The sequence below is a fragment of the Leopardus geoffroyi genome, chromosome A1 (assembly GCF_018350155.1).
Source record: "Leopardus geoffroyi isolate Oge1 chromosome A1, O.geoffroyi_Oge1_pat1.0, whole genome shotgun sequence".
NCBI classification, from domain to species: Eukaryota; Metazoa; Chordata; class Mammalia; order Carnivora; family Felidae; genus Leopardus; species Leopardus geoffroyi.
In genome coordinates this window covers 166,515,901-166,542,419 of record NC_059326.1, presented here as the reverse complement: position 1 = coordinate 166,542,419, position 26,519 = coordinate 166,515,901, and the positions used below count along the sequence as shown (strand labels likewise).

The 26,519-nt window shown below is 36.0% G+C and overlaps 1 pseudogene; it reads left to right on the top strand.

Moving 5' to 3' along the window:
• LOC123581202 overlaps window positions 1–12,855 on the top strand; it is a 50,432-nt pseudogene extending 37,577 nt beyond the window's left edge.
• The last annotated feature ends 13,664 nt before the right edge of the window (window positions 12,856–26,519 follow it).

Here is a 26,519-nt window from a genome sequence, read left to right as displayed (position 1 = left end):
CCTGATCTGAGGGAAAAAGCTCTCAGTTTTACCCCATTGAGGATGATGTTAGCTGTGGGCTTTTCATAAATGGGTTTTATGATGTGTAAGTATGTTCCTTCTATCCCAACTTTCTCAAGGGTTTTTATTAAGAAAGAGTGCTGGATTTTGTCAAAGGCCTTTTCTGCATCGATTGACAGGATCATATGGTTCTTCTCTTTTTTTTTATTAATGTGATGTATCACGTTGATTGATTTGCGAATGTTGAACCAGCCCTGCATCCCAGGAATGAATCCCACTTGATCATGCTGAATAATTCTTTTTATATGCCGTTGAATTCTATTTGCTAGTATCTTATTGAGAATTTTTGCATCCATATTCATCAGGGATATTGGCCTGTAGTTCTCTTTTTTTACTGGGTCTCTGTCTGGTTTAGGAATCAAAGTAATACTAGCTTCACAGAATGAGTCTGGAAGTTTTCCTTCCCTTTCTATTTCTTGGAATAGCTTGAGAAGGGATAGGTATTATCTCTGCTTTAAATGTCTGGTAGAACTCCCCTGGGAAGCCATCTGGTCCTGGACTCTTATTTGTTGGGAGATTTTTGATAACCGATTCAATTTCTTCGCTGGCTATGGGTCTGTTCAAGCTTTCTCTTTCCCCCTGATTGAGTTTTGGAAGAGTGTGGGTGTTTAGGAATTTGTCCACTTCTTCCAGGTTGTCCAATTTGTTGGCATATAATTTTTCATAGTATTCCCTGATAATTGTTTGTATCTCTGAGGGATTGGTTGTAATAATCCCATTTTCATTCCTGATTTTATCTATTTGGGTCAACTCCCTTTTCTTTTTGAGAAGCCTGGCTAGAGGTTTGTCAATTTTGTTTATTTTTTCAAAAAATCAACTCTTAGTTTCGTTGATCTGCTCTACAGTTTTTTTTTAGATTCTATATTGTTTATTTCTGCTCTGATCTTTATTATTTCTCTTCTTCTGCTGGGTTTAGGCTGCCTTTGCTGTTCTGTTTCTAGTTCCTTTAGGTGTGCTGTTAGATTTTGTGTTTGGGATTTTTCTTGTTTCTTGAGATAGGCCTGGATTGCGACGTATTTTCCTCTCAGGATTGCTTTCGCTGCATCCCAAAGCGTCTGGGTTGTTGTATTTTCATTTTCGTTTGTTTCCATGTATTTTTTAATTTCTTCTCTAATTGCCTGGTTGACCCACTCATTCTTTAGTAGGGTGTTCTTTAACCTCCATGCTTTTGGAGGTTTTCCAGACTTTTTCCTGTGGTTGATTTCAAGCTTCATAGCATTGTGGTCTGAAAGTATGCATGGTATAATTTCAATTCTTGTAAACTTATGAAGGGCTGTTTTGTGACCCAGTATATGATCTATCTTGGAGAATGTTCCATGTGCACTCGAGAAGAAAGTATATTCTGTTGCTTTGGGATGCAGATTCTAAATATATCTGTCAAGTCCATCTGATCCAATGTATCATTCAGGCCCTTGTTTCTTTATTGACCATGTGTCTAGATGATCTATCCATTTCTGTAAGTGGACTGTTAAAGTCCCCTGCAATTACCACATTCTAATCAATAAGGTTGCTTATGTTTATGAGTAATTGTTTTATATATTTGGTGGCTCTGGTATTCGGCGCATAGACATTTATAATTGTTAGCTCTTCCTGGTGGATAGACCTGTAACTATTATATAATGTCCTTCTTCATCTCTTGTTACAGCCTTTAATTTAAAGTCTAGTTTGTCTGATATAAGTATGGCTACTCCAGCTTTCTTTTGGCTTCCAGTAGCATGATAAATAGTTCTCCATCCCCTCACTCTCAATCTAAAGGTGTCCTCAGATCTAAAATGAGTCTCTTGTAGATAGCAAATAGATGGGTCTTGTTTTTTTATCCATTCTGATACCCTATGTCTTTTGGTTGGCGCATTTAATCCATTTACATTCAGTGTTATTATAGAAAGATACGGGTTTAGAGTCATTGTGATGTCTGTATGTTTTATGCTTGTAGTGATGTCTCTGGTATTTTGTCTCACAGGGTCCCCCTTAGGATCTCTTGTAGGGCTGGTTTAGTGGTGACAAATTCCTTCAGTTTTTGTTTGTTTGGGAAGACCTTTATCTCTCCTTCTATTCTAAATGACAGACTTGCTGGACAAAGGATTCTCGGCTGCATATTTTTTCTGTCTAGCACACTGAAAATCTTGTGCCAATTCTTTCTGGCCTGCCAAGTTTCAAAAGAGAGATCAGTCACGAGTCTTATAGGTCTCCCTTTATATGTGAGGGCACGTTTATCCCTTGCTGCTTTCAGAATTTTCTCTTTATCCTTGCATTTTGCCAGTTTCACTATGATATGTCGTGCAGAAGATCGATTCAAGTTACGTCTGAAGGGAGTTCTCTGTGCCTCTTGGATTTCAATGCCTTTTTCCTTCCCCAGTTCAGGGAAGTTCTCAGCTATTATTTCTTCAAGTACCCCTTCAGCACCTTTCCCTCTCTCTTCCTCCTCTGGGATACCAATTATGTGTATATTATTTCTTTTTAGTGTATCACTTAGTTCTCTAATTTTCCCCTCATACTCCTGGATTTTTTTATCTCTCTTTCTCTCAGCTTCCTCTTTTTCCATAACTTTATCTTCTAGTTCACCTATTCTCTCCTCTGCCTCTTCAATCCGAGCCGTCGTGGTTTCCATTTTGTTTTGCATTTCGTTTAAAGCGTTTTTCAGCTCCTCCTGACTGTTCCTTAGTCCTTTGATCTCTGTAGCAAAAGATTCTCTGCTGTCCTCTATACTGTTTTCAAGCCCAGCGATTAATTTTATGACTATTATTCTAAATTCACTTTCTGTTATATTATTTAAATCCTTTTTGATCAGCTCATTAGCTGTTGTTATTTCCTGGAGATGCTTCTGAGGGGAATTCTTCCGCTTGGTCATTTTGGATAGTCCCTGGCGTGGTGAGGACCTGCAGGGCACTTCCCCTGTGCTGTGGTGTATAACTGGAGTTGGCGGGCGGAGTCGCAGTCAGACCTGATGTCTGCCCCCGGCCCACCACTGGGGCCACAGTCAGACTGGTGTGTGCCTTCTCTTCCCCTCTCCTAGGGGCGGGATTCACTGTGGGGTGGCGTGGCCCGTCTGGGCTACTTGCACACTGCCAGGCTTGTGGTGCTGGGGATCTGGCGTATTAGCTGGGGTGCATGGGGGCAGGAGGGGCAGGCTTAGCTGGCTTCTCCTTAGGTGATCCACTTCAGGAGGGGCCCTGTGGCAGCGGGAGGGAGTTAGATCTGCTGCCGGAGGTTTGGCTCCGCAGAAGCACATAGTTGGGTGTTCGTGCGGAGTGAGCAAGTTCCCTGGCAGGAACTGGTTCCCTTTGGGATTTTGGCTGGGGGATGGGCACTGGCGAGCGCCTTTGTTCCCCACCAAACTGAGCTCTGTCGTCCGGGGGCTCAGCAGCTCTCCCTCCCTTTGTCCTCCAGCCTTCCCGCTTTCCGAGCAGAGCTGTTAACTTATGACCTCCCAGACGCTAAGTCGCGCTTGCTGTTCGGCCCCTCCGCTTTTGCCAGCCAGACTCGGGGTCTCTGCTTGGCCGGCAGGCTTCCCCTCCGCCCCAGCTCCCTCCTGCCAGTCCGTGGAGCGCGCACTGCCTCTCCGCCCTTCCTACCCTCTTCCGTGGGCCTCTCGTCTGCGCTTGGCTCTGGAGACTCTGTTCTGCTAATCCTCTGGCAGTTTTCTGGGTTATTTAGGCAGGTGTAGGTGGAATCTAAGTGATCATCAGGACGCGCGGTGAGCCCAGCATCCTCCTATGCCGCCATCTTCCCCATTCCCTGCCCTATTCTTTTAATAAATTTTTTGTAGTACCTCTAAGATTAAATCTCCTCTGAATCCCACCTCATCCCTTAATTCCTTCCTTGGGCGCTGGACAGGATTGCTGTTGTTCATCTAGAGACTCATGGTGCTGCTTCAAGCATAAGTCACCAAAGTGCTCATCCCACATACAGAACAACATTTAAATAATTGTCCATTCAATTTTCTCCTAGGCACTTCAGAAGACATGGGAGTGAGATTCATACCTGGCAATTTTTTCTTCCCTACGCTTGGTAAGACTATAAATTGGTGTCGTTAATCCTTACATTTGGACATTTTCTTCATTTATTTCCAATTATAAATCATAAAAACAGTGATTATCCTTGTACCCTAGTCTTTTTTCTTTTCCTTATATTATACTATACTAATTTATTTTTAAATATTTTATTACACTATTTTTATATTTTATTATACTATACTATTTTACCTTTACTTTTTTTGTCTAATTTCTATCTCATGCACTGTATTGGAAAGTCACTGAGAGAAGGAACTGTTTATACATCAATCATTGTACACTGATATCCTAAACACCTTGAACATTTTGTAGCCCATAGAATCTCCTCAGAGATAAAATCACACAGGTTGATCACACTTTTATCTTAAAAAGTAGTTAATTTTTCATTTGGAGAATATCATACTAACTTATGAATTTCTGGTGTTAAATTACAGGGCATTCAAAGAGTATATTCAACACTATAAAATCATTTCAAAAGTCAATTGACCAGAAATAGATTTCCTTTTAACACTGAGTTTTGCTTCAATGTTTTTCAGTAGAGTCCTCTTTTCAAACTATTACAGGATGCAAAACAAGATACCTATTTACAAAATTATATGCTGTATTTTTCTTGTTCTAATATAAATCTTAGGTAATTATTACATAGTATCTGTACCATAATCTTTACAACAAAATATCAGTACTAGAAAGAAGCACAAGTATAGAGTCAAATTGTCTTAAAGAAGTTTCTTCTCAGAATATATTAAATTGTTCTCAAGGTAGCTTTCAGCCTGTGATTCACTATTTATTTCTAGTCAGGATTATTGAACCATTTGGTCAATGAATCCAGTATGTAGGCAGAGAAATATAGATCAGTCTTTTGCCAAAGTTCTTTGACTATGAATCAATTTAAATATTCTAGTAGTTTGAGATGATGCCGGAAGGTTGTGAAATCTAACATACTAGGATTAAAAATGTGATCCAATATGACTTTGTACATAAATTACCTGCTGAAATTATAAACATATGGTCATATGATTTTATTGGGTAAGCAAAAAACAAATAAGAGAATTACATCTTATCACGTTAAATAGCGTGTGTGTGTGTGTGTGTGTGTGTGTGTATAAACCACCATATAAATGTAACAAGTTTTGGGGCGCCTGGGTGGCGCAGTCGGTTAAGCGTCCAACTTCAGCCACGTCACGATCTCGCGGTCCGGGAGTTCGAGCCCCGCGTCAGGCTCTGGGCTGATGGCTCAGAGCCTGGAGCCTCTTTCCGATTCTGTGTCTCCCTCTCTCTCTGCCCCTCCCCCGTTCATGCTCTGTCTCTCTCTGTCCCAAAAATAAATAAACGTTGAAAAAAAAATTTTTTTAATGTAACAAGTTTATAATAATGACTAATTTCCTAATAAAAACATGATAACATTAACTAGATCAAAGGTTTGCAAACATTTTTTGTAAAGAGCCACACAGTCACTATATTAGCTTTTTTGAGCTATACAAGTCTCTGTCATAACCATTCAACTCTGCCATTGCACATAAAGGTTAGAAGAATTTTACAGGTATATGCTATATTTCACCTTCACCATAACTTAAACTTTAGCTAGAATCTGTAGTTACTGTGTAGCGATTTGCTGCTGCTTCCTTCCTTCCCTCCTTTCTTTGCATTTATTTTCCTTTGCTTTTATTAACGTGTTACAGAATGCAATTCTTTTCCAGACATAGATCAGGAAATTCTTTTTGAGATGGATCAGGATGGTAGTGCATCTTGTTGTATATAATCACAGTTTTTTATTTGTTTTTACGTTCAGTGGCTGTATTCTCCAGGTAACTGATTGAGTTCTTCATTTGCCATTGCTGCCATAACGTAGTTCTTAATTTATTGGTCAGGGTATCAAGCTAGTGGAAATGATTAGTCCTGATATACAAAGGTAATGCTCTTCTTCAAAAATGTGATATTAAAAAAAATGTTAAAAATTCAGTTAGTAAAGACAGCAATCTCTTACAACCACTAAATCACTATCAGCCTTATTCATTTTCTACTTCCTGTGTGTTCCTAGAGGTCTGGAAATTTTACTTCCATTCTGGCCTGACAAACAATATTGGAATGCAATCTTAAGCAATTTCAAACTGATTGAACCTGTTCGAGATTTGATGCTATCTTAAGTCCTTTCCTGACATGGGATTTAGCAGTAACAGAAGAACAACAAAACAAAGCAAAGCAAAACAAAACCAAAAACCTTTACGTGAGTCCTCTTCATTTACCGTTCAGTAAATAAAACTAACTAGGTTAGTGTTGGGAAACAGTCAGAATACAGGAAATCTTCAGAGACAAGAGGACAGAAAGAAAAGAAACAAAACAAAACAACTCCATAATAGTACTTTAGTCTTTCTTCATGACAAAATACCGTAACATCATATTAGTATATAGATATACATATAGATATAGATAGCATAATATATATATATGCTATATATATATATATATAGCATAATTATAATATATATGTAATATATATATATGTAGCATTATATATATATATATATATATAGCATATATAAATAAAAATACACACACACACACACACACACACACACCTTCTCTCTTCAGAAAGTAAAAATAAGGGGCTTCTAGAATCACTTCTTGGAAACTCACTTTCCCCAGAGTGCTTTGATGTTCTTTTGAGTCATTGATACTTTTAATTCCAATAATTATTCAAGCTGGAAAACTTCAAATCAGTTCTTCTTTAAATTCTGTCCCTCCTCTCCCAACCAGTGATTCATGAAGCTCTCTCAATGGTAGCCCTTATTTGCATCGATCAAAACCTTTCTTCTTATTCATTCTAACATTCAGGCCCTCATTATTTCTGTTCTGAACCACTGAAATAGTGTCTAAATTCTGTCTTCTAACTCTGGTTTACCCTCGTTTCACACCAAACTTCACACACAGCTCCAAGGTCATTTTGCTACAATACAGATCTCAACAAGTTAAGCCTTTGCTTTGATATTACAATGTCTCCCAACTTCTTTAGACAAAAGTCCAAACTGTAGTCACCATTATATTATTTTATGTTGCCAAGGTTTTTGCAGTTTATTTCCTGGGTCTACACTGACAAGTTCCAAAATCTCGCTACACTGACAAGTTTCTTGAATCTCTCAATATCTCTTCCAGGGAAATAACTACTTGTCATAAGTGAAGCAGTATAAAAGTTACCTTTTGTCTAAAATTGTACAAGGCATCATGAGTTCAGCACTTCCCACTTCTATATGTGTAAATAAATACAATGCAACATAGTAGCCTCTCAAAAAAGTTATTGTATTAGGTCATCAAGGAAAAGGATAATATTTCATTCATGCCACAATGCCCTAGGCAGTTCCCTAATTGCATTAAAGGATTTGGGGTGTGACTATGCATGTAGAAAATGCACTCTCCATCAGAAACAACTAAAAATTTATTCAATCCAAGTGCTATAGAAAAAAATTCAGGAGCTGAAAAGTAGCACTATGGATACCAATGCTGACATCAGACAGTCCAAAGTTCTATACCTGGATCTATCTCCAATTTAAAAAAAATTTTTTTTTTACATTTACTTATTTTTTGAGAGACATAGAGAGACAGAGCACATGTTGGGGAGAGGCAGTGAGAGAAGGAGACACAGAATCCGAAACAGGCTCCAGGCTCCGAGCTGTCACCCAGAGCCCGATGCAGGGCTCGAACTCACAGACCGTGAGATCATGACCTGAGCTGAGGTCGGATGCTTAACTGACTGAGCCGCCCAGGCACCCCTATCTCTAATTTTGTGATAGCAGTCCAGCTTCCCAAATTAGGTATCATTTCCTAATCTGTAAAATGTTAGTACCTACAGATTATACTTTCAGATATATTCGTTAAAGTTCAATGAGTAATAGCAATTGTTATTATTAACTGAATTTCAAAAATCTCTCATTTATAGTCATTTGAGTACTCCTTCACTGAAATTTCTATTGAGGGCCACCTTAGGAGGAGTTCATCAGTAACACTGTGTTAGTAACTTTATTTTATATTCAGAAGTTTATAAATACCAACTAGATTTAGAACCTGGATCTAAATTTCTCTCCTCTTTCAACTGCTTAGATCTGAAGATAGGGATTTTTTTTTAACAAAGGGTATAAACATTTGAATTTCTTTTCATATAGAAGAGTCATCTTTTAAACTCTCCAATTTTGGATTTAGATCATATAGATCCTTCTTTACATTGTTTTGAGTAGTTCTTTATGTTCCTGGTATGTTCTCATACATAATAAACCTAAAAGAAGAATTTTGCCTTATACACATAAAAACAGTCTCCTAATTAATAGAAGGAAAAAGGAATGCCAAATAAGGTTCTAATAAAAATTTCCTGGTATACATATATATTTCCTAGTATACTTAAAAGAGGTTGAATCTATTTTTTAACATTTTGTTGGAAGCCATATTTTTATTATTACCTAATTATTTTTGTTTAAAGGTGGTATTTTAAGGACAGTTTCATGATTGCTGTCATTTATGATTGTGACTATGAATAATTGTTCTTCAAATATGCCATGCTTTGGTAAATTTCACCACTACAGAGAGTATTTAGCATAACACTTATAAAGTAGGATAGTGTGTCTCTTAATTCAACATGTGCCTTGTTTCTATATGTCTTTAATTTCTTTCCTAAAATATTTATTGTGGTTTCATATGAAAACAGTCTATTGCCAAGAAAAGTCTAAAGTTTTTATTTGAATAAAATTATCCTTTTTAGTCTACAAATAAAAAATTACATGAATGGAGAAAGAACAATGTTTCTGGGTAATTGGAAAAAAAAATCTTAAAAAGTAGCTAAACACAATGTTACTAATTCTCTACTAATGCCTCTTCCTTAAGGTATAACATAAATTCTTGTTTAATAAAAAGTATACGTTTAGTGTGCATTGCCTTCTAGTTTATGTTATCTGAAAACTCCACATGGTTTTCACCGATAACTAATCAGTGGGTTAATCTAAATGCTTACTTAAACAGAATATGAATTGTGATTCAAGCATTGTACTAGGTTCCATTTATCAACATTTTATTCTCTAATAGGCTACCACAGCATTTAAGTTTTCATCATTAGTAATCTAAAATTTCATTTCTTTTAATATTTATACTTAGATATATGGGGCGCCTGGGTGGCTCAGTCCTTAAGCGTCCAACTTTGGCTCAGGTCATGATCTCGCAGTTTGTGAGTTCAAGCCCCGCGTCAGGCTCTGTGCTGACAGTTCAGAGACTGGAGCCTGCTTCAGATTCTGTGTCTCCCTCTCTCTCTGCCCCTCCCCTGCTCATGCTCTGTCTCTCTCTGTCTCAAAAATAAATAAAACATTAAAAAAATTAACATTTATACCTAGGTATAAGCCAGAGGAAAAAATCCACCTACATATTGTTTTATCAGAGACTTGTCATACGATGTTAATAACACTAGAGGGATACTGAGAAGAATGCTGATAGCTTTAAATCTGACAGAAGCTAAATCTGTTTACTTTTGCTTCAATTTTTGAAGTATAATTATCTAATAAAATTACATAATTCACATTACAATCAAAGTTTGCCTTATGAAATTTGCAGTTACTTACTTTGAATTACATCCTTATGTATCAATGATCTATCACTGTAATGCTTAACTAAATTTTGTAAAAACTTATAATAGTAGTTCAATGAACTGAGAACAATATTTTATAACATTGTAAGCATACCAGATAGGGAATATCATTGATATATTTAAATTGGTGATAACTTTAACTTTTCATGCAATTCAAGATATTGTATTTTCACAATCTTTTTAAAAGTTAAACAGCTGAACAAGCTAACAAACATAAAAGATGTCTTTTAAAAAGAGGTTTCATGTCTGCAGTCTATTAAAAAAAATGGTCTTTACTTCAATATAGATTAATTGTGTTACCCCTAGGCCAAATGATATTTCTCTCAAGGACAAGATATTAGTTAGGGAGTCCAAGGTTCATTTTGTTAGCTAAATGAAAATAAATTGGTGACAACTTAGAGTTAGCATCTAAGAACTTACAGAGAATCACTGTAACTTGAAAAGGAGATTAAACTTTCTATAAAGAAAAATATCTCCCTCTAAAATGCAAACCTGTCATCATTTCTGCCAATCATATCTGTAAATTATTAGACACATAGACACACACAGACACACACATATTCAATGTTCAGCCAGCGTGTTCCAGTGTAATATAATAGGCCTTATTACTACTGATTTGTTTTGTTAATTTGTTTACTCTATGCTTATGCCTTTCTAGTCACTGAATTATTTTGATCATCAACCCTGCTTATATATATACACATATATACATATGTGTATATATCTGAATGAAAGAGATCACACACTACGAAAAATCTCTGAAACATGCAATTAATACTAAATGAGAACAGAGTCTAAAACTCTTCCAAAAGTGATGTCTATTAGAATGCAATTCGTTGTAAAATAAAATAATATAAATGTAATAAGTTTGCTCCTAAACAGGCTTAAAGAACATTTTGGGTAAATACAAGATTATGTGGGGTAGAAAGAAGAGTCTGGAGAATAGGGTGTATACAGAAGACGTGAAGAGTCATTGCCATTTGGTGAGTGTAAAGAGAAATACTTGGAAGTAACACTAAAGGTCTTTGAATCAACTGAAGAGAAAAGGCTCTCCCTGAGAGTCAATGAGAATCATTGACAATAAGTGAACAGAGAATAGGTGAACAGAGAATAATGGGATCATTAGTGATTGAGGAAGATTTACATCACCCACACACATAAAGGGTTCAAGAAGAATTTAGAGAAGCAGACTACATTGTTCTCATTCAGCTTCAGTGTTTATGAAGACAAAATATCAGTAAATTGAGTTCAAATCTGTTCTCCAATTCCACAGGTAAGAGTCAGAGAAACATTTTTCACTCTTCAACACAAATATTCTCTTTTCTGACAGCATGACATTACTAATTTTTTTATATATGTGTATGAAGAAGGTTGGAATAGTAGATTCTGAAAGTAATTAATAGAATTTAACTTACCATGAATCTTTATCTTACTCTCCATGAGAAGAGTTGGATAGATATACACATACACAAAAAAAAGTTGAGCTAGATTAGTTCTTCTATTCAAAGCTAGGGAATAGGAATCAGGTCATAGTTGAATATAGACCTAATTTTTCTACTAAGGTCAAAGTTAATAAATGCTTATAGCTCTGGGTATAAAAGGAAAGTCTAGAGAATCAAGCAGAGTTGACATATCAAAGCTCAACAATGGGTCAAAAGTGTTGGCAGTTAGGCTGAATAAATAAGAAACGAAGGGGAAATGGCCAGCAGCTTATGGAAGTAAGGAGCCAGAATCAAGTGAAGAGCAAGGTGTTTTGTTTTGTTTTGTTTTGTTTTGTTTTCCAGCACCAGCATCCAGATACAACAAACCCAATCTATGTTGACATAACCTGAGCTAAATAGTTTTTGGTACTTTGAGATCTCACATTGTGGAGCCCTGCAAATAAGATGAAAATGCTGTAGGTTTTGAATTCAGTGAATGAAATACATCAAGAGAAAAATAAATACCACAAAATATGCTAAGAAATTCCAGATTGTTCTCCCCAAAGAAAGCACGTGATATGAAAATAAGTTCTCTTCTGAAGCAAAAGAAAAGTCAAACAAAGGAAAATGTTGCTAATTATCTTTATCTGGGAATTTCATCAAAGACTTAGCATTTTGGGGTTTGTGGTTAACATGATTCATTGCTTATGTCCATGCTCTGCCTAGATTTTCTTCAGTTGCCCTCTAATTAGTGCTTAAGAAATTATGGTCAGCAATTTTAATGGTTTTGAACCCAAGGAAGAGGAAAAATCTTTTTAAAAATACCAGTTGTTCAATCATATCTTTTGGTAATATAAGAAACAATATGGCAAGAGAAGTTTGATTGTAAAGTGTCCACGTCCACTCACAGCCCCACTGTCTTCTTCTGTGTGTGCTCTAGTGACCTGTATTTAACTGGTATTGATGGAGTCTGGAAAAGCTAGCTACTCCTAGCACAGTGTTCTTTAACTATGTACTTCTTTCCCATAATTCTAAGAGCTCTTGAAATTTGATTTTCAATCTGTTTTAATTTCTTTAAATCTCTCAAATAGAATTTATTATTGTGGGTTCCATGGAGTCCTCATTGATAATGAGTAATTATAAAGCATTATCAGGTTAATGATGTTGTAAACTGTGATTCAGATCTCCAATGCAAAGAAAAGAGCTTCAATACATTTAAAAAAAAAAAAAAAGGCACTTTGACAGCTGTGGGCTTTGGTGCAGACACAGCCAAGTCCAAGGACCACACCACACACAATCAGTCACGAAAATGGCACAGAAATGGCATCAAGAAACCGAGTCGCAAAGATATGAATCTTTTGGGGCCTTAACTTAGACCCGAAGTTCCTGAGGAATAGGTACTTTGCCTAGAAGCACAACAAAAAGGGCCATAAGAAGATGCAGGCCAACAACGCCAAGGCCATTAGTACACATGCTGAGGCTATCAACGTCCTCATCAAGCCCAAGGAGGTCAAACCCAGGATCCCAAAGGGCAGTAGCCTCAAGCTCAATTGACTTGCCCACATTGCTTACTCTCAGCTCAGGAAACACGCTCATGCCCACATTGCCAAGGGTCTCAGGTTCTGCCAGCCAAAATCCAAGACCAAGGCAAACAAAGGCCCAGGCTGCAGCTGTGACTCTGGCTCCAGCTCCTGCTGTGGCTCAGTCTTCCAAAGGTGCCCAGTCCCCAAGAAAGGCTCCAATGTAGAGGTTTCTGTTTGCCAATGTGAGGATGGAAGGACTGGTGTAACACCTGGGCTTCTGTCAGCATGGGACTGGTATCCTGTGATCTTTGTACAAATAATTTTTTTTTAAGAACTTCTCACAATTTTGCTAGTTCCTTATTTGAAGGAAATTTACATATTTAAACAAATCTGCCTTTGGGTAAAATTTTACCTCTGAGTTGTTTGGAAGAATAATTAACTGTGTAAGTTTTGCAGTGAACTTAGAGCAAATATGAACTGCCACCTAAAAAACTGACTGATAAAGAATAATCAAAGCACAAGTTCAACCTGAGAAAAACAAAAAAAAATCTACTTATATAATGTTCAGAAACAGTCTTGAGCATAGATGAGAAATATTTACCCATGCACAGCATTTTCTATAAAGACTCAGAAATATTAATAGTAATTCTATAATTCTATAGCTCTGTGATTGCCAATCTAAAAAACAAATGAGAAAGTCTTATGTATGAATTAGGAAAGTATCTGAGCTATAGAAAGAAATTTTAAAAAAGCTTTTCACTTAAAAGAGTCTCATAAAAATTAAATAAAAGATAATTGCCTCTTTTACATGGAATTTTAAAAGATCAATGTAGAAACAACCAAGGCAACCAAAGGCTCAGAAAAGACTCTTTTTATTTTACTCTTCTCCCCCTATTTCACCCACCCCCCACCCCACTTTCTTCTGGAAGCCTCCAATTTGTTCTTGATGTTTATGAGTCTGTTTCTGTTTTTTCACTCATTTGTTTGGCTTTTTTAGATTCCACATATAAGTGAAATCATATAGAATTTGTCTTTGTCTGTTATTTTACCTAGCATAATATCCCCCAGATCCATCCATATTGTTGCAAATGACAGGATTTCATTATATTTTATGGCTGAGTAATATTCCATTAGTTATCTATCTATATATCTATCTATCATCTATCTATCTATCTCACATCTTCTTTATCCATTCATCTACTGATAGACATTTGAGCTGTTTCCATATTTTAGCTGTAGTAAAGAATGCTACAATAAATATAGGGGTATATATATCCTTTCAAATCCATTTTTTTTTGGATAAATACCCAGCAATGAAATAACTGGATAGTGTGGTATTTCTATTTTTAATCTTTTAAAAAACCTATGTTTTCCATAGTGACTATGTTTTCCATAGCGCCAATTTACATTCCCACCAACAGTGCACAAGGGTTCCTTTTTCTCCACATTATCACAAACACTTGTCATTTCTTGTCTTTTTCATACTCGTCATTCTGATTGGTGTAAAGTGATATCTTAGTGGTAAATCACCTTCTTTTCCAGTCATAAGTCAACTGTATACACCTATGTTCCATTCCATTAGAAAGTAGTAGTTAAATCAACTGCACATTAGAAAATCCTAGATTTTTTTTAAAAGTTTATTTTTTTATTTGGAGGGAGAGAGAGAAAACACATGGCAGAGAAGGGTAGAGAGAGAGTGGGAGAGAGAGAGAATCCTAAGCAGGCTCTGCACTGTCAGTGTACAGCCTGATGCAAGGGCCGAAACTCATGAACTCATTAACTTATTAACTCACGAACTGAGAGATCATGACCAGAGCTGAAGTTGGACACTTAACCAATTGAGCCACCTAGGAGCCCAGAGAAACTCCTAGATTTGTAAGTACCCAAAACCATGTTCCCCCCATGAAGAGTCTAATGTAATTGTTTGGGAAAATGGCTCAGAGATTATTAATTCTCAAATAGCACCCTGATTCGAATGTGCAGAAAATTTAGGGAATCATTGCATTAGATGGAGCAAATGGCAATTCTATCAGTTTATTCCATGCTGGACACTGTGGTAATATCTTTATTGTATTATCTCATTTAATCCATTTAGCATTTCTACACTGCAGAAATTATTCACCTCATTTTGCTGTTGATACCAGCAGAAAATTTAAATAAATAACTCGCCAAAAGCAACACAACTTAGAAATGTTGAAGCAAAGACTCAAACTAAAGCTGTGTAGTTTTAAAGTCTGCAATCTGAAGCATTCTTACTATCTAATTTCTACATCTAGGTTCCAATAATAGAATCTTTCTTGTCTTTTTCCACTCCCTTTTGGCCCAAATTTGTCATATGTCATGAATGCGGGTGTCTGTCTTTGCTTCTTCAGAATTAGGTAAGATGTGAAAAAACCTAGAGGACAATGTAAAAACTTTTAGCCTCCACCAGCATCTGATGAATAGACATGCTTTGTGAGTTGCAGAAGATATTTAATATTTTTCTTTAAATTATTAAAGTATATAAATATTGGAAATTTTTGCTTTAAAATTAAATTTCAGTTTCTCTTTGAAGTTATATGGGGCGCCTGGGTGGCTCGGTCAGTTAAGCGTCCGATTTCGGCTCAGGTCATAATCTCACAGTCCGTGAGTTCGAGCCCCGCATCGGACTCTTTGCTGACCGCTCAGAACCTGGAGCCTGTTTCAGATTCTGTGTCTCCCTCTCTCTCTGCCCCTCCCCTGTTCATGCTCTGTCTCCCTCTGTCTCAAAAATAAATAAACGTTAAAAAAAATTGAACTGTTTGGATAGCCCATTCATTCTTTAGTAGGATGTTCTTCATTCTCCAAGTATTGGTTACCTTTCCAAATTTTTTCTTGTGGTTGATTTCGAGTTCATAGCGTTGTGGTCTGAAAATGTGCATGGTATGTTCCTGATATTTTTGTACTTACCTAGGGCTGGTTTGTGTCCCAGTATATGGTCTATTCTGGAGAACGTTCCATGTGCACTGGAGAAGAATGTATATTCTGCTGCTTTAGGGTGAAATGTTCTGAATATATCTGTTAAGTCCATCTGGTCCAGTGTGTCATTCAAAGCCATTGTTTGTTGATTTTTTGATTAGATGATCTGTACATTACTGTGACATTGTGTCCATTGCTGTGGGATGTTGAAGTCACCTGCTATTATGGTATTACTATCCATGAGTTTATGTTTGTGATTAATTGATTTATATATTTGGGTTTTCCCACATTTGGCACATAAATGTTTACAACTGTTGGGTCTTCTTGGTGGATAGACCCCTTAATTATGGTACAATGCCCTTCCTCATCTCTTGTGACAGTCTTTATTTTAAAGTATAGATTGTCTGACCTAAGTATGGCTACATCGGCTTTCTTTTGTTGACCATTAGCATGATAGATGCTCCATCCCCTCATTTTCAATCTCAAGGCGTCTTTGGTCTAAAGTGGGTCTCTTATAAACAGCATATAGATGGATCTTGTTTTCTTATCCATTCTGTTACCCTATGTATTTTGATTGGAGCATTGAGTCCATTGATGTTTAGAGTGAGCACTGAAAGCTATGAATTTCTTGCCATTATGATGCTTGTAGAGTTGGAGTTTCTGGTGGTGGTCTCTGGTCCTTTCTAATCTTTGTTGCTTTTGGTATTTATTTATTTATTTATTTATTCATCTTTTCTCCCCTCAGAAAATCCCCCTTAAAATTTCTTGCAGGGCTGGTTTAGTGGTCACAAACTCCTTTAATTTTTGTTTGTCTGGGAAACTTTTTATCTCTCCTTCTATTTTGAATGACTGCTTTGTTGGATAAAGAATTCTTGGCTGCATATTTGTCTGATTCAGCACATTTAATATATCCTGCCACTTCTTTCTGGCCTGCCAAGTTTCTGTGGATAGGACTGCTGCAAACATGATCTCCCTTCCCTTGTAGGTTAGGGACTTTTTTTCCTTTGCTGCTTTCATGATTCTTTCCTTGTCTGAGTATTTTGTGAATTTGACTATGGTATGCCTTGTTGATGGCTGGTTTTTGTTGAATCTAATGCAGGGTCCTCTGTGCTTCCTGGATTTTTATGTCTGTGTCTTTCCCCAGGTTTGGAAAGTTTTCCACCATGATTTGTTCACATAACCTTCTACCCCTATTTCTCTCTCTTCCTCTTCTGGGATGCCTATGATTCTGATGTTGTTCCTTTCTAATGAGTCACTGATTTCTCTAATTCTTAAATTGTGCTCTTTTGCCTTAATGTCCCTCTTTTTTTCTGCTTCATTATTCTCTATAAGTGTGTCCTCTATATTGCTGATTCTCTGTTCTGCCTCATCCATCCTTGCCTCTGCAGCATCCATCCGTGATTGCAGCTCAGTTATAGCATTTTTTATTTCTTTCTGACTATTTTTTACTTCTTTTATCCATGCAGAAAGGGGTTCTAATCTGTTTCTGACTCCAGCCAGTATTCTTATTATTGTGCTTCTAAAATCTGGTTCAGACATCTTGCTTGTATCTATGTTGCTTAAATCCTTGGCTGTTGTTTCTTCGTACTCTTTCTTTTAGGGTGAATTCCTTCATTTTGTCATTTTGAAGTGAGAAAAGGAATAAGTGAGGTAGAAAAATTAATATTAAAAATTAAAATTTAAAAATATCAAAATTAAAAAATTAAACACACACACACACACACACACACACACCAATCGAATAAGTGATGCTAGATCCTAGGTGTGTTTTGGTCTGGGTGTTGAAACTGGTTTGACAGATTAGATTTAAAAAAGTAAGGGGAGAAAGAAAATCATTTGAGAATTTGAAAAAATTAATACACTGAAGTAGACTAAAATGAGACGATGGGAGTAAAATATAATTTGAAAAAATACACATAAAAGTAAAGAATAAAGTAGAAGAAATAAAGAAAACTAATAAAAATTAAAAATAAATTTGAATCTTTTCTTTTTCTGCATTCAAGAAAAAGAAAACAAACAAAAAAGAGAAAACGAGAAAAAAAAGAAAAAAGGAAATTGCTCCAAAATTTGAAAAAGTGAATACACTGTAGTAGACTAAAATAAAATGATGGAAGTAAATAGAATTTGAAAAAAATTACAGAAAAGCAAAATAGTAAAAAAATTACACAAAAATATTTTTAATAGAAATTGAAAGAAAAAATGAAGTTTTTGTCTCTCTGCATTCAACAAAAAGAAAAGAAAAAGAGGAAAAAAGAAAAAGAAAGAAAAAGAAAAAAGCAACAAAAGGGTAATCTTTTGAAAATTTGAAAAGGTGAATACACTGAAGTAGACTAATATAAAATAATGGAAGTAGACTTTGAAACAATTTACACAAAAGTAAAAAATATAGTAATAAAAATTAAGGAAAATATTTTTAATAAAAATTGAAAATAAAAATGAGTTTTTTCTCTTTCTGTATTCAAGAAAAAGAAGTGTAAAAGAGAAAGAAAAAAGAAAAGAAAATTGAATAGATGGACCTGCTATCAGATTGAAATAGGGCTAAAATTACTTCATTTTCCCCTAGAAGTCAGACTATGAAGCGCTTTATAGTCCATAAACTAAGCCGGCAGTGAGACTTGTGTTCTTGAAGAGCTAGGTTGGCCCAGTTGGGCGGGGCTCAGCGTAATGTCTCTGTTCTCCACTAGATGGCGCTGCTAGCCTACTGGGGTGGATTGTTGGGGCATTTGTAGGTGCCAATGTGCATGCGCAGGAGCAGTGAAAATGGCGCCACCCAGGCTGTCCTCCCGGATCAGCAATCATGCACCCGACCTCTGTCTTCAGCTTTGCCCACTCCCTGCTTTTCCACTATCCGTGACCAGGCCCCAGGCAGTACCTCTCTCCCGAGTTTTGTCTCAGATGCGGCTGTTTTCCCTGGCCCCTTACTTCTGAAGGACTGCAGCTTTGACCTGTTCTGCCCCTCTATGGGAGGGTCTCACCAAGCAATGGCCAAATGTCGGCTGCACCCAGGAATGCTTGCTGGACCCTGCTGCTGCCGGTGCCCGAGACTTCAGCCAGGTACCAGCCTGCCCCAGAAAAAGTTCGTGAGATAGTGTAGCAGCAGCATTTCAGGGATTATGGAAAATCACAACACACATCTGGCACCAGGCTTCACCCTTAACGACCTTGTTCCAGCACCAGGGAATGTGGCTGTTCTCTGGGGTCTCCTGGGACCAGGTGCCTCAACAGTCTACCAAATGTCCTTCCAGCAGTGGAGCCACTTTTCCCAGTGTGGCCTGAGAACCTCCCGGACCCCACTCTGTTCCTGGGGATTTGTCCTTCCCACCAGAGCACCACCAGGTATCGAGCTATGGAGTTGCAGGCTGCACTCCTCTTGTTTACAGTCTTAATGGAAGTTAAACCCTCTCCTCTCTCCTTTCTCCCTTTTTAGCTTATTCCCTACAGCTGTTTCCAATTTTACACTTTCTCTCCACCTGCTTTTGGGGAGGGGTGTGTTTCCCGTATTCTCTCCCCTCACCATCCCCAGTCTCTGCCCTCTCTCCGCTCACAAAAGCACCTCCCTTCCTGCACCTTCTTGCTCCCCAAGATCACTTCTCCACATTGTGTACCTGCTGAATTCTCTGGTTCAGGTTGTGCAGATTGTTGTGTTAAATCTCCAGTCAGTTTTCTAGGTGTGTAGGATGGTTTAGTGTTGGTCTGGCTGTATTTCATGGATGCAAGACACACAGAATACTTCCATTCTGTTCTGCCATCTTGGCTCCTCCTCAAAATTATTATGAACTTTATGCATTCCTGCCTTTTGCCCCAGAGCAAAACATTATATATTACAAAATTGTTTACTCTCTATTTTTGAAAGATGATGTAGGATAAAGACAGTCGGTTCCTCTTCTCTCAGGACATGCAAATAATGAGAAAGGCCCATGAAGGTTTGTCTCCCTCCAGAAACAAGTACAATATGTCAGTAAAAATAAATAAGAGACATGCATATATACGGATGTAAAAATGTCAGGTTGGATAACACAATTAACATCTCAGGCAAATTTTGTTTATAAGCCATAATCCTAAATCCAGATTATGGAGAGAATAAAAGTAGCTCTCCTCTGTGAGATTTTCTCCTTCCTACAGTTGCCCACTACTTTGAGGGTATAAGGTCTTAAGAAAGGGAGCAGGAATCAGTATGCTCAAAGGCAGCCCAAAATTGTGCTTCTGTTGGGTCCACTTCACTCACCTGAAGAAGCTTTGGGACAACCTTGATATTACCTGTCCACTCACCACTATAGTACTGGGCTCAGTCTGCTATTTCCTGTTATTATGCAATCTACCAACAGCAGCATGGGAAAAAGCAGGCCTGGGCTCAAAAGTTTGATCTTACATAATTCTCTGGTAAAGGCTTCTTACTGTTCTTTGATCTTCTCCTTCCCTAGGGAGTTCTTACAGTCTTTATTTTGATTCTTCGCATCCATTCAAAATCATTTTTTGTTCTGTGGCATCTCTAAGGTTGGACTAGGGCAAGAAGCCAGCAGCCTGACCTAGTGTACCATCTTGACAGTAACAGCATCTGTTTTGCTTTTATCTTTTTAGAGTTGTTCATTTTCATGTCCATTTTGGCTCAGAATTGATAAACTCATCTTCACTGAGCGATATTGAATGTCTCTCTTTTTACTTACTATGTAATTGGATTTAAAGCTGATCGTGTAAGGCATTAAACAACCAATATATTATTTTTTCTTCTTGTTTCTTGTTATTGTTCCTTGTTTGTTTCACCACTCAAAATCAAGTTAAATCTTTATTCTATCCTGTTTTACTCTGCTGTAAAATATAAACACCCTGAATCAAGAAAAATAGTAAAGTGTAATCTAGGTTGAATTTCATGATAAAAGGTATTTTTAAAGCAAAGACATTTTTTAACAGTTAAGAATTTTTTTCATCAATAATGTAAGCTGCTTATTTGAAATTGTAGCATTATTACAGATGTGCATGATAAATTGCTTCTGAATGCATGCTATCCTATAGTTTTAAAACATAAGAGTAGGATGAATATCATATTCGCTATGAAGTAGCACTGCCCTTACAGAAAAGCTTGACAAAATATAGAACGTGTTCTATTACTAGGAAGTGCTATCTCACCATTTAACAAAGATTAATGTGGAAATAAAAAGGAAAGATGAGTTCTGACTTTGTTAAATTGTAAATTCACCATCTCCTTGATTTGCTCTACTAAACTCTAACTTGGACATCCAAAGGTACCCCTTCACAACTCAATGCCACTCTATCCTGACTTTGCGTGGCAAATTTCCATGCTTGAATCATTTCTGGTCTTATGCTTTTCAATAAAAATCCATCAATTCTGGAACAAATTTTCAGCTACTGTCCCAATACCAGCTTCACTCATTTCCTTTATCAAAGATAGTTTTGGGGGAAGTATTTGTTTAAATCAGTGCTTCTTTAAATCAATGTCTAGCCTGAGCTGAAATATAAATTTTCAGGTAATTTTCAGATAAGATTCAGGGATAGTTTGTTTGTTTCCTTGTTTTTAAATTAAACTTCTTAGGTGACTCCTAAGTGCAGAAATGTTTGAGACTTGCTGCCCTAAACGCAAGGAGTAAATAACCCTAAATTTGTAGACTGAAAGGTATGAAAGAAAAACATCAGGCAAACAAGAGGAGGGTTATTTACTTCCAATCATACCATAATGTTGATCAACTATTACACCCAGACATAATGCTTGACAGGAATCAGTTAAAAAGTATTTAAATGTTCATTATACACACCCGGCAATTACGTAATTGCTATGTAATTTCTACCTCTTGAATACATAGGCTATACCACATTTGTTTTTGGTGTAAAACCACAAATGAATTGGTCCAATTTTGTGTACAGTGTAATAGTGAAAGAGTGGGTTTGGGCCATGTTGGAGAATAGGTTTCAACATATGAAATTTAGGGACATAAATATTCGATCTGTATCACAACCCCTGCCTTAAGTGAAGTCAGACTCTTCTCAGAAGAAAATGTTTTTTTTCTCTATCCTCTCAGCTTATCCTCACTCTTCTGTAATAACCTCATAATCTGTGGTTAAAGGAACGATTTTCTCCACTGTTCTACTTCAGCTACACCTTACTCTGGCCATATGAGGCCATAACTGCTCTTTTTCTGGAACTAGATTATATAGGCTTTAGAACTGTCCAGAGGGTTTATTTATAGCCCTGTTTGCCACTCACTAGTCAAACTATATAGAGCATTTTACTGAAAAATTTTAAAACCCAGATCTTGGTTTGTGTGAATTTCTTTTGGTCAAAGAGAGGTATACAAGCCTTGTATACGAAATGAGACTTTCCTCCCTTCCCACCTCCTCATCCGTTTGTATCAGACCTAGACAAGACAGAACCCCGTCGTGGGCTCCATGCCTTAGAGGGCACCACATACCACAGACATAACAATCATATTTAGTATATTATAAAAATTCTATTATACATGAGTGCCTTTTCACTCACTTCTAGGACTCAAGAATGGAATAACGCAATTCAACTGTTTCAGTAAGTAAAACTTCTAGGGTCCTAGAAAAACATGTCTCCACATCTTTTGATTAATGTCTCAAATCAAAAGGTAAATAAGTTATGCCACTGCTTACATTTTGAGGAATAGGGACTATGAATTAAGAGAAGAATTTACAAAGTACTTATGCAAGAAAACAGGCAGTGTAATTAACTTCTTAATTAAACTTATGTAGCACAAAGGCCAATTGATTATTATATGAAAGTATTATTTTTAACTTTCTCAGTTATGTCAGGGTATTCTTTTTCTCATTTTTTCTTTTTCTTTTTTCCATGTACTAATTTATTTCCAGAATTAATCATTAATTAACAAATTTTTCATAATGATTATCCTAGTAGGCTGAGGATAATTTTAAACTATTAAATAATTCATATTGCACTATATTTGTACACATGTTGTTCCAGTTCTAAATGCATGCAACATAGCAGCAAGTATTTATATTAGCAATTGCAGAGACACTGAATGTTGAGATTAAAATATTATTGTTTTTGTGAAAGCAAAAATAAAACTGAATAAAATATTAAAATGTAAAGAATAGTGTCAGAAAATTTTGAGTTAAAACTCCAATGTGTATTAACTATAATTTGTATCTGCCTTTTAATTTTAATATATAAATTTAATTTTAAATTATAACTGTTTTGTAACCACATATGACAATATTACTTTTGTATTAACATTAGTCTACATGCATGTAAAATCTTAACCAAATTTTGAGTGCTTTAAATACAAATATAATTGTTAAATCCTTTAGATCATCACTGTTAGTTGAATGCCAGTTATATGAAAATCTTGATCATAACAACATAATTTCTCAAATTTTATGGAATAACTATCTACTAATTTATAAATTACATATATTCATTTATTTCTCATCCATACAGCATTTGTCTATAAAACCATATCCATACATGTGTAATTATTAAGTTGTCTTTGATTTTTTTCTCACTTCCATGTAAAAACTATAACTTATTCATATTTTTCTATTTTGTCATAAATTGTATTTGTCAGGGTATACATTTTACTTAACAGTTAGTTTGGTTTATTACTTTTAAATATATGGATTCACAGTAGATAATGAATCTCATTTATACTCTTTGCCATAGATACTATTTATTTTAGGGGTAGGCCTATTTTTCTCCAAAGCATATCAGAGTGGAGACACAGAACTGAGAGTGAAGTTTTTATTTGATCTAAATTGTACCATACCTATGTGTGTGTGTGACAGTGTTTACCAGGTATTAGATCTACCAGAGATGACAGATGATTGTAATGGAGAGGAAGGAGAGATTCTAAAATGGTTTAACTAACCTAGTTAGAAAATCAAAAACAAGCACAATAACAAACACATTTTATGAGGCAATGTCTGACTGTTCACTTAATCAGGTATACAATTTTAGAATTAAATTACATTGATTTCCCCTCAATATTTATGGTAGATGTATTTTCATATGTAACTTTTCTGTGGTTTTTCAAAGATGCCAAAAAATATGGTTGTAATAGCATAGCAATCTGATCTTGATGGACAAGGGACTATTTTGCAAATGAAATGTTAATGTTTGTGAAGATAGATTTCCTCTCTTCTCCTAAAGAGTCAACATGGTTTTTATTTATTTTTTTAATGTTTATGTATTTCTGAGAGAGAGAGAGGGAGACAGAGTGAGAGTGGGGGAGGGGCAGGCAGAGAGGGAGACATAAAATCTGAAGCATGCTCCAAACTCACAAATGGTGAGATCATGACCCACGTCGAAGTTGGATGCTTAACCAACTGAGCCACCCATGTGCCCCAAGAGTCAACATTTTTTATCATATGAAATAGGATAGGCTTATATATCATTCTTATCAGTTTGTATAAATTTAAACATTTAGGAAAAAAAGAAAGAAATATTGACTATAACTTATTAATCAAGATAGAACATTTTATTCCACCCAGATATGGCAATAAGTACCAAAATACAAATACTGCATGATTCCACTTACATGAGTTATCTAAAACGGTCAAATTCATGCAATCAAAGAGTGAAATAATGGTTACTGGGGGGCTGGAGGAAGTGGAAAATGAATGGGCCTAAGTTTCAGTTAAGCAAGATGAAAAAACTCTAGAGATCTGCTGTTCAACACTGTAAATATAGTCAACAGTATTGTACATGTAAAACCTTGTTTAAAGGGTAGATATCATGTTAAGTGATCTTACCAAGGTAAGTGATATGATGGGAAACCTTGGATATCTCGCAAAGATAAAGCACTGGTACTTGATATTATGGGTGTCCTGAAAAGATTTTCCTGAAATCTGAAGAATGAATAAGAATAAATTAGGCAATGGGTAGGGAGGGAGTGTTTAAAATAGTAGGAACAGCACATGCAAATTCACTGACATGAACAGAAATTTGACAGGGATGGAGTGGTAAAAACACCAGTGTGATTTTATCACAAGGATTGATGAGAATAATAGCAAAAGAATAGACTGCAAATAAAAGCATAGGCTTGATGTGAATGGCCTTATTGGTCTAAAGGATTTTGTATTTCATCCAGAAGACAATGAGAAACAAAGTATTTTACATGAGAGAGTAATAGGATATCTCTTCATCTTTAAAGATCCTTTTGGCTGCAGTATAGAAAGGAAACTAGAAAGGTAAATAGTAGATGGTCACCAAAGACCATGCATAAGTCAGAGTAATTCAGAATAGCAAAGATTACTTAGAGATGGAAAGGAGTGGTCACATTTGAAAGCATTTGAGGAGAAAATTTTGAAAGGAATTGCAATAAACTGTATAGTGGTTGAGTGTGGAAAAACTATCAAGATACAGTCTAATTTTCCATCTTGTTTAGTTAAAATTCTACTTTACTTTCTGTGTATAATTACACAAGAGTACATAATTGGAAGACATGCCTGCATTTTTTTAAAAAAATGTCCTCTAATTTTTAGAGGACAGAGGCATTAATTGAATATGGGCATGAATAAATCATATGGACTAGAGTTAAGAGTGGGAAGAAAATAATAGCTTTGGGCTATAACAGTTAAAGGTTAAGACAAAGTGCCAAAACAAGACTGAAAAGTAACCAGAACATAAATAGATGGTGCAACATTGTAAACTCAAGAAAAATTGAGTGTTTCAGTAAGGATGAATGGTAAATAGTATTAACTATAGCTGAGGGGTCAAGTAAAGTGAATTTGAAAATGCCTGTTGGAATTAGAGACCTTAGAGAAAGTCATTATTATAGAGTGATGAAGGCAAAAAACAGCGTCTTGTGGATTAAATAGAACTGTACCTCTGATCCTTCTGAACAGAAACTAAAATTATGAATCTATTAAAATCAGCTAACATTTGACTTTGTGAGTCAGTATCAGCGATGGAATTAGCAGCATAAATATGTCTTTAGATTTCTAAATCTAAAGAGGAGATGCAACATCTTACCAAATAAGATTTTTTTGGGATCTAATGAGTCACTGGCCAAGAGAAAGTGCTGATTCTGAAGAATTTATAGCAGGAGTAAAAGAAATGAGACAAACAGGAATTCTTTCTCAAGTCTTATGTTTGAGCTCATCATAACATCTGTACATTCTTTTATTTAATTATATTTATAACACTTTGTCTTTTTTCATGATAATTTTGGGGGAAGCTATCTCCAGAATGCAAATTAATGGATGTGTATAAGAAATCACTTCTGTATGGGGTGGAAGAAAAGTGAGTCTCTGGCTTTGTTCTCAAGAGGCTTACATACACAGACATGCATATATAAAGTTTTCAAAGACCCTGGGTAGAACAAGGAAGATTATAAACAAATAAATGCTTACATCAATACATTTCTCACAGGTCAACAGATGCCATAGGAGTTCGAAGATGATGGGTTTCTTCTAGGCCTGTCTCTAACCCTTCTCTGTTTGTCCTTCCAAACGGTGTGCTTTTTTGGGAAATCTTCCAGTTAAATTGGCATTGATCAAAATATGCACAGAAATGGACAACATTACCATGTAACATTAAATCAACTTTAGATTAACTTGTACATTTAGGTCAAGGCATTTCATAAGTGCTGAATTTCTTACTGACAAAAAGATTTTCTCTGCTCACTAACTTGAGACATCTCTTAAAATCTCATCCACTACTTTCAGCATATTTTTCCAAGTTGTTTCTTCCACTTTCACAAACATTTCTATTTTCTGACAGATCCTTTTTATTTTTCTACCTCTTGTTCTTTTCCTAGCCATGTGTGTGTATGTATATGTTTGACCATATACCAATTATATTCAGGAAATAAAGGTTGTATTTTAGTGATAAATCAATAGAACAGTCATACATTTGCTAATATCTGCTGACCAAGAAAAATGAATACAGTAGGTGTGTTTTAATGTTAAATCTACTAAAATTATTATGTGACTGAAGCATGTATAATAGAATTTTAAA